The sequence below is a fragment of the Zea mays genome, chromosome 9, assembly GCF_902167145.1.
Source record: "Zea mays cultivar B73 chromosome 9, Zm-B73-REFERENCE-NAM-5.0, whole genome shotgun sequence".
Classification (NCBI taxonomy): domain Eukaryota; kingdom Viridiplantae; phylum Streptophyta; class Magnoliopsida; order Poales; family Poaceae; genus Zea; species Zea mays.
In genome coordinates, this window is record NC_050104.1 from 81,386,501 (window position 1) to 81,396,400 (window position 9,900).

Genomic DNA, 9,900 nt, shown 5'->3' on the forward strand with positions numbered 1-9,900 from the left:
AAAGTTATTAAAGGTTACGCCCCAAAAAGGGTAAGAAACACCCCTCAACATATCAAACATGTGTGTGAAGGAAAAAATCTGGATTTTTTCTAACTCAAAATTAGACCCTAGCTCAGACCTCAAAAGTTCACCAGTTTCTAAACCTCAAAACATGTGTCAAATCAACTAAACTAACACATACTAGAAGATGGCCTCGGGACTACGAGTTTTGACATGACAAACAAGGTTTTGCCTCGGTTTTGGTCTGTTGGACAGACACTACTCGAACGCCTCATATCTTCTGTACCAGTGGACAAAATCCCTTGACCACCACACAAACAAGGTAGCTTATGGAGAGAAGACACCATGTACATGGATCATCCTGATATCGAGCGTGGATGCGTGACTACACGTTCAAGAAGACTGGCTAAAGAAACTAGGCCACATGTTCAACACTGTTGGAGACTTGTTCTCAAATGCTATGAATTAAGAACAAGGCAACACAAAAGGAGGTTAAATGATTAATGTCCTTCGTCCTTCGAAGCATTATTTCCCTTGGGATATAACGATCTTCGGACGAAGGTCATGAAGGACATACCTTCATTATTACGGCACATGATAGTGAAAATGAGAACCACATGAAATACGAAAGATTACGTGAACATTTATATATCATTATTAGCTCATTTCTATTTTATTAACATGGAAAAATAGAAATGACATTAAGTTACAAGTGTACCTTTGGCTTGAAAGAAGGCAAAAGTACAAGCGTGACGCAAAAGCAAATGCCAAGTCAGCGTGAACAGTACGGGGATACTGTTCACCTATTTATAGGCACGGGACGCAGCCCATGTAAAATTACACCCATGCCCTTTACATTTGCTAATGACCCTATAGTAATCCATCGAGGTCTGAATAGCCTTTTCCTTTTTAAGTCGGTTCCCTTTTCTGCTATCATGCCGAAGCTCTCCTGCACATAGCTTCGGCTCTACGCCAACCTTCGTGTTCTTTGTGCTTCTTCATGTTGTAGTTCTGATCCAAGTCCGAAGATACCTATTCATGTATTATACTCCAGAAACATTGTTAAATCATGTTTTTGAGGACGTTCGGAAGCCGAAGGCCCCCAATAGTAGCCCCTCGCAATATTAATTTGTTAGAATGATAAATTCAGATTGCGATATGGACGAAGGCCCTAAGCCGAAGGTCCTCAAAAACACCTTCCCTTTTATAGAATAGCATGCGTCGATGACAAGCGGGACCCTCCCACTTGCAACGCCCTTGGCGTATAAATATGATCCGACCGCGAGTTCATTTTGCATGCTCTCCTGCCACCTGCTTTGCCTGCTCATATAGCTCTTTGCCTACAAACGCTTGTCCAGCTTTTGCAATTTTTAGCTTCGGCCCTAAGAGCACATTTTCAGCATTTTCGAAGGGATGTCTCAGGAAAAGAAAGTTGTTGCTGAAATGAAACTGAGCCTTTCTGAGGAGAAGAATTTGGGCTTTCTCGAATCGATAGCGAGGACAAATACAGAGAAGATTACCAGAGAAATTTTAGAAGGCTTATCTGAAGATACCGGTGAAAGTGATAGCTATGATGCAGAAAGTGGGGGTGAAGACTCCGAAGATCGACCGTGGCGACCAAGTCACACAGTCTTCGGAAAATCCAGCATTAAACAGAGTCATCTTGATAACATGAGGGGAAGATATTTTCGAGACATGTCTACTGTAAGGGCGGATGACGGGGAGAGGACTGTGCCTACTCTCGAAGATAACGAAGTCGTGATCTTCCGAAGCTTTTTTAAGCTGGGCTTCGGTTCCCCTTAAACAGATTTATGGTTGAAGTTCTAAAGATATATCAGGTCTACCTTCACCAACTTACTCCCGAAGCTATAATAAGAATGGGAATCTTCGTATGGGCCGTGAGGAGCCAAGGCTTGGAACCAAATGCAAAAAGTTTCTGCAATATACACGAACTATTATATGAGACGAAACCATGGGGTAAAGAACAATATCATAACAATTTTGGCTGTTATAGCTTCGGTGCTCGCTCTGGGTCAAGTTGTCCCGTGCCAACCTTTCGGAAGAGATGGCCCGGAGGTTGGATGAAGGAATGGTTCTATGTGAAAAATGATTTGAAGGCACGAGAAGATATTAAAGATATCATTATGTGCCCTATCTGGCAGCGCTTCGGCCTTTGGAAACCGAAGGTGGATGTTGACGAGGCAGTCGAAGAATGCCAGAGGGCCTTCGGCGTAGTTTGCTCTTTCATCGGGACAAGGGATTTAATCCAGGAGCACATAGCCTTCAGGGTATGGCCACTTGTAGAAAAGTGGGAAATGCCAAAAGAAACTATCACCAAGCCTGACGAAGGTGGGCTGATTAGGATGAAGTTCACCTTCATATACGAGGGTAAATTTGTCGAGCCAGATGATGATTGGCTGAAATGTATTGAAGCCACAAGCGATGAACTGCTTGGGCCATACTCAAAGGCAGAAGATACTGCGTTATCTGCGGCCTTCGGAGGCCGAAAGAAGAAAAGGTTCAACCGAGTTTTTGATGCTATTGGTTTTGTGTACCCTGACTACCGCTACCCTCTACGGGGGCGAAACAGAAAAGATGCAACTTCCGGGAAAGATGATGCTTCAGCTGCTCCAAGCGAGCCTGTGCCGAAGAGGAAAAGGGTAAAAGTCCTTACTCACCGACCGCGCTTTATCAGCGAGGCTTCTTCGGCTACTGAAGCCAAAAAAACCTATACCTGCGCAGAAAACTGAAGAGCTGACTGCAACACCGAAGGCTGAAAGAATTGAAGAGCCGAAAGCTGAAGGGACAAAAATATCAGGAATTTTAAGCCCTTCGGCAGAAGTTGGAGTGCCACGAACTCAGAAAGGTCTAGCGGTGACCCCCAAAAGAAAAAGGATGGTTAATGTTCTGGATGTACTGGAGACAATAAAGTCTTCAAGCTCTACTCCGAGAAAAATTGCCGAAACTCAAAAAGCACAGATTGAAACAACAGCCTCTGGAGCCGAAGCTACAAAGCACCAGACTGAGATCGAAACTGGACCTTCAGAGTCTGCCAAGGAGAAATCCTTGGAAACCGAAGGAGAAACTACAAAGGAAACTATAAAGCAAATTCTGTCTGAAAAAACTCTCTCTTCAACTCCCGAAGCATCTTCCAAATTGCCTGATTATATTGTACGACATGCTTCGGGCAAAAGGCTATCTGAAGAGGAAAAGCGAGAAGCTCATCATTATGCCCAGAAATTAAAATATCCAAAAGGGGCGTTGATATTCAATGGCAACGGAGAAGAGGACTTCTTGTATTGTCTCCCAGACAGCAAGGAGATCTCTGTCTGCCGGGAGATGGCAAGAAGCTTCGGATTCCCAACACTAGAAGACGGGCTCTCAGTTTTGTCAAAAGATGAATTGGTCGACAGCTTAGCGTACAACAGCTTAAAGGTGAGGAAATAAACTTTTTGTGTGCTTAAAAATTCATGTGCTTATTTTTTAATGCCACATTCCTTTTGTAGGGCCTTATTCTTAGCAATGCCCTTAGAGCGCAGAAAAGCGCTGAAGACGAGGGATGTACCATGGCATTGAATAACCTTCGTTCCGAAGTGATTGAGCTAAGGAACGAAGGTCTTGAGAAAGATAAAATATTAAACTCATTACTTAATAAAATAAAAGAAGATAAAGCTACTTCCAAGGCCCAAGCTGAAGCCCAGAAGTGCGAAATTGAAAATCTTCAGAAACAGTTGGCTGAAGCGAAATTAAAGGGTGCAACTGCCGAAGCTGACCGAGACGCCAGTGATTAGTGGAAAAATCATTGGGAGAAAACAACTGCAGAACTTCGGTCTTCAAAAGAAAGATGTTATGAAAAATCCATGAAATGTGTGGAGACAATTAAGACTAGTTTCGCCAGCGTCGGCGCATATTCGAATGAAGGCAACTTCGTACTAGGAGATCCCGAAGGTCCAATCGACTGGATCAACGGCGAGGCCGAAGCTTTTGAAGAAATTTTGAGTGGCCGTGGGGACATATGCGCCTTCTCGGGTGCTAGGGGGATTGCCGCTATCTTGGAGAGGAGAGGCTGCGAACATGTAAATCCTTGGCGCAAACCGAGGCTGCCTTATCTATTGAAGGTATAAAAGACCCCTCGGCCGAAGCAAGCTTGGTAGGTGGAAAAATTTTCACCGACATCTGGGAAAATGGCGGTCGGGAGATGGCTCAAGAAATTATAAGGAAAAGTGAAAAAGGTATTCACGATGCTAGAGAAGTAGCAGAGGCCACTGAGAAAAGTGCGGATCTCGAGAGGCGAATAGGTATTGATTAATAACTTTTGACTTTATGTTGTAATTTTATGACTTCAAACTTATTTACGCTTTGCATCACAGCCGCACTATCTCCTCCCCCAGAGCCCGTCGAGCCATTGGCGGACCCCAAAGCAAAGGAGGATGATGAGATTATAAAAATGGCCGAAGCTATTATGGATAAAGTTGTTGATCAACTATTAAACGAAGCTACAGAAGTAGTTTTAAAAGAAGATTAGCTGTTATTGTAAAGATATTTGGAATGTAATATTTGCTGGACAATGTGTGTAATATTTTATAATTTTGAATGTAATATATAAGCTGTTTATAATTCAATTCTTTACGATGCATGAAACTTTACATACATACCGTTTTTTAGCCTTCGGCGAAAAAACACCTTCCCTTCTTTTCATGCTTCGTAAGGAAAATCCATATTCGTGAAAATATTATGCTTCGTAAACAATAGATTTCCCCCGATACTAAAGTTGGCGAAACTGCACTTCTTCAAACTTTATTTTGTGCCTTAGCATAATTTCTTCGAAAACAATTTCCGAATGCTATCATTGTATTCCCCTTCTTGTGCCATTGATGCAATATGATGTATGATGTCATGTTTATGCGAATGATGTGATGATGCTATGATATGCAATGATGACATTTGTTCCGAAGGTACACACACATCCTCACAGTAGAATACAATCTCTTTGCCGTTTATTTTTCGGCTTCACCGTTTATTTTTCGGTGTATCAGCGTTGACTTTTCGCTGTAAGCCTCCCTTAGGAGCTTCTTTGCCTTTTATTTCGGCGGTATCAGCGTTTATTTTTCGCTGTAAGCTCTGCATTCCCTTTGGAACGACTTTTGAGCAGAAAACTTACGATGCGTTCCCTTAAGAACGACTTTTGTTGCTTCGACAAAAACTTGCAGTGCATTCCTTCGTCAAGACCTTTAGAACTTCGTCGATGTTTGAATAAGGTATATTCATTATGATAATGATGAAGCAATTACAAGAAATTGAAAACAACAAAAGAACTAAGTTTTCAATGATTGTTGTTTATTGAAAAGGTAAATGATAACAAATGTAAAAGTTGTTTCAGAGGTAGGATATATCTTAGTAGATGTGCTTCGATTCTGGCACAGTACTGTTGACTGTGCGAGCTTCGGACTGCTCCCTAAAGTCTCGCTGCTGGTGATTGTGCTGGCTCCCTTCTGGCTGCTGGCCTTGGGGACAACCAGGTTGCATTGGTGGAGGTGGGGGCTGTTGCCAAGATGCCTGAGGTTGGCTTGCCGAAGCAATAGAAACTGCAGGATGGTTACCCACATACTCTCGAATGTATGGTGAGTGGTACGAAGCAGTATGCATAACCTGCTTCGGCTGGCTCTGTTGGGCTGCAGCTTCTGCTATCTCTTTCTGTTTTTGAATGGTAACATGGCACATCCTGGTAGTATGGCCCTTGTCCTCACCGCAGAATAGGCAGTAAAATTTCCTGGGATGATCCCCAAACCTTCCTCCGAAGCCCCTAGCGCCTCTGGCCCTTGGAGCTGGGGGCCGAGGATAGTTCTGTTGCTGCCCCGAAGCCTGGGAGGAATACTGCGGCCTTTGTTGCTGACTTCCCCTATCGTCATTCTGAGTAGAATGGATAGATCTGACGTGCCTAGGGTGGATTCTCCCTCCGAAGCCCCTAGTCATTTCGGAGAACCTGTAAGCTTCCTCCCTTCTTTGCCGAAAGTCATTATCTGCTCGGATATATTCATCCATCTTCTGAAGCAGTTTCTCCAAGGTCTGAGGGGGTTTCCTGGCGAAGTATTGGGCTGTAAGTCCTGGCCGAAGCCCCTTAATCATGGCCTCAATAACAATTTCATTAGGCACCGTTGGCGCCTATGCCCTCAGTCGTAAGAACCTTCGGACATATGCCTGAAGGTATTCTTCATGATCCTGAGTGCACTGGAACAAAGCTTGAGCGGTGACCGGCTTCGTCTGAAACCCTTGAAAGCTGGTGATGAGCATGTCCTTCAGCTTTTGCCACGATGTGATTGTTCCTGGCCAAAGAGAAGAGTACCAGGTTTGTGCAACATTTTTGACTGCCATGATGAAGGATTTCGCCATGACTGCAGTATTGCCACCATATGAAGATATGGTTGCTTCGTAGCTCATCAGAAATTGCTTCGGATCTGAATGTCTGTCATACATTGGGAGCTGGGGTGGTTTATAAGACGGGGGCCAAGGTGTAGCCTGCAGTTCTGCTGACAGAGGAGAAGCATCATCAAAAGCAAAATTTCCATGATGGAAATCCTCATACTAGTCATCCTCGTTGACGAAGCCTTCTTGGTGAAGCTCTCTATACTAGGGCCTCCGGTTCTGCTCATCTTGCGTAAGATGACGAACTTCTTTAGAGGCTTCGTCTATCTGCCTTTGTAGGTCAGCTAGTCGGGCCATCTTTTCTTTCTTCCTTTGCACTTGTTGATGCAGCATCTCCATGTTCCTGATTTCTTGGTCCAAATCATCCTCTTGAGGCATTGGACTGGTGGCCTTCCTCTTCTAGCTTCGGGCTTCCCGAAGAGAAAGGGTCTCCTGGTTCGGGTCCAGCGGCTGCAGAGCAGCATCCCCTGTTGCCGAAGCTTTCTTTGGCGGCATGACGAAGGTCGATGCTTGCCGAAGGTGGTCAAAAAGGGTTCACCGGAGGTGGGCGCCAACGTTGGGGACTTGTTCTCAAATGCTATGAATTAAGAACAAGGCAACACAAAAGGAGGTTAAATGATTAATGTCCTTCGTCCTTCGAAGCATTATTTCCCTTGGGATATAACGATCATCGGACGAAGGTCATGAAGGACATACCTTCATTATTACGGCACATGATAGTGAAAATGAGAACCACATGAAATACGAAAGATAACGTGAACATTTATATATTATTATTAGCTCATTTCTATTTTATTAACATGGAAAAATAGAAATGACATTAAGTTACAAGTGTACCTTCGGCTTGAAAGAAGGCAAAAGTACAAGCGTGACGCAAAAGCAAATGCCAAGTCAGCATGAACAGTACGGGGATATTGTTCACCTATTTATAGGCACGGGACGCAGCCCATGTAAAATTACACCCATGCCCTTTACATTTGCCAATGACCCTATAGTAATCCATCGAGGTCTGAATAGCCTTTTCCTTTTTAAGTCGGTTCTCTTTTCTGCTATCATGCCGAAGCTCTCCTGCACATAGCTTCGGCTCTGCGCCAACCTTCGTGTTCTTTGTGCTTCTTCATGTTGTAGTTCTGATCCAAGTCCGAAGATACCTATTCATGTATTATACTCCAGAAACATTGTTAAATCATGTTTTTGAGGACCTTCGGAAGCCGAAGGCCCCCAACAGACACTGGCTGGCAAGCCGGGACGCGGCCAACCGCGCGCCCGTGCGCGCCCCAATGCATGTTGTTGGTCACCGCTTTATCTAAGCCGCCCCACGCCTATAAGACCCCCAGCGTCGGAAACATCCCTCGCACAACCCAGACCCTAGTCCGAGCGCGACCTCGTTGGAATTTCACCTAAGTAGGGAGCTCCGTCATCCGCAAACACACCACATAATCGACCACCGTGGTCAGACCAGTCCAGATGATCTCCACTGAAACCAACCCCACCACTAGCTCCCCTAGAAGCCAGTGAAGCTCTCTGAAGCCTAGGTCGATGTAAAACCCTGAATTTTTGGGGTATAAAATTTTTTTGCTCTATACTCAAAATTTAGGTGTTACTCTTTGCTTTCTTCACTTTTCTTTTCCTTTTATTAAAACAATAGAGTTATTTTGTTCTATGTTGGCGTGAGCCCTAGAAGTGCCTTGGTTGTTGCATTCAAGTTGTTGCATAGTGTTTCTAAGTGCAATAAGTGTATAAAACATGTTAATATGCCTTGTAGAAGTTTCCGGTAAATTTTCATATTTTTCTAAATATTTTTCCATTTTCCAAAATTCAAAATATATTTATTTGAGGTACTTAAAAACATTTCAAATGTTCTAAATATTTTTTTGAGTTCATTAGGCGCCAAATCATATCTAGGAATTTTCCTAGATTTTTGGAGCCTTCGAGATATTTTTCAGAAAATAAAAACGATTTCAGCCTTTTTCTGGAATTATATTAATTTTAAAAATGGGATTATTATGAAAAATAAAATATCTTTAAACCCTAGAAATATATACATGGCTGGAATCCTCTTGTTGAACCATTTTCAAATCCTAAAACCGTTTCCTCAATTTCGATCCCCAATTCCCGGAATTGCTTACCGAAGTTCGGGGCGGTTCTAACTCCGGAGAGCAATTACTTTCAATCCGTGCTTCATTGGCAGAATCCGAGGGTACCGCTGCGTTCCTATCATCAAGATCTTTGTCCTGGTACCTTCGATTTGTTGATCTAATCGTAGGTTTGCTGTCAATCGACGATTTTCTTCTTGGCTTCGGTGAACACCGTCTTCTCCAGTGAGCCCTCATCCATTGTTGTCCATGGAGTTTCTTCATTTTTTTGTTCCCGTACGCACAATCCCTCCCTCTCTCTCCCCGGCGGCAGCGCTCGCCCCCTCTCCCCCTCCCCCCTACCCCTTCCTTGCAATGGTGAGAGGAAGAAGATGGAGGGAGGAAGGAGATGGTGTTTTTTGCGAAAAAGTCCCTATAGTATTTTAAAACTGTGCGTAGAGAAGTGTTCTAGTTAAAAATGCTATATTTTTTGTATTTTAAATTCGATTTGCTCCGTTCAAGCCACGTTAGGTTTGTATTAAAATTGCCTACATGCTAAAAATATTATCCTGAGCTGTTACATATTTTATTTAATTATTTAAATGTTTGTTTGACTGATGATCATGAAAGTAGGGTTCCAATTAAATCTAATTTAGGGTTTGAATTTGTGTGTTTATAAATAAACATCAATGTGGTTAATATTTACTGAAATATTATTTATTTATAATTTTTTAGTATAAACATGTTATCTATTTAATAGTCCTCACGTGTCGCGTTGGTCCGTGTGCGTGCTGCCGTGATGTTTCGCACGTTGTGTACTTTATCTTTCGCCGTTAATTCGCTTCGGCTAGAGTCGCTAATCTTGACATGGGAGGAGGAAATCAAAAGGGACTTGAAGGAATGGAATATTCCAATGGAGTTGTGTTTGGATAGAAGTGCTTGGAAAGAAGGTATCCACGTGCCCGAACCGTGATTAGGCTTTTTTCCTTTTAGTGCTCTCAAAAGTTTTTTTCTTCCCTTTCTCTCTCGTTCCCTTTTTGGTGACACCTTGTTGGGTTTCAACTCTAGCCTACCCCCACTTGCTTGGGACTTAAAGGCTATGTTGATGTTGATGTTGATGTTGATTTAGTTGAGAGCTTTTAGTGTAGCAAATAAATTAAAACTAGGTAATAACTCTAGTTACATTTAATAAATGTCGATTTATGCAAGTAAGTCGAATTAAATGTTCTATTTCATATTTGTATAACGTAAATGCAATGTCTTCTCAATTGTAGCTTCGATCTCGACGTTTCTTTTTCTCGTGTGACCATAGAAGTGAGCTTTATTTTGTGTTGCATGTTTTCATAATGTGTTCCTCTGTATGGTGTAATGTTTCTTTCTGTTTCAAGAATGTTGAATGTAT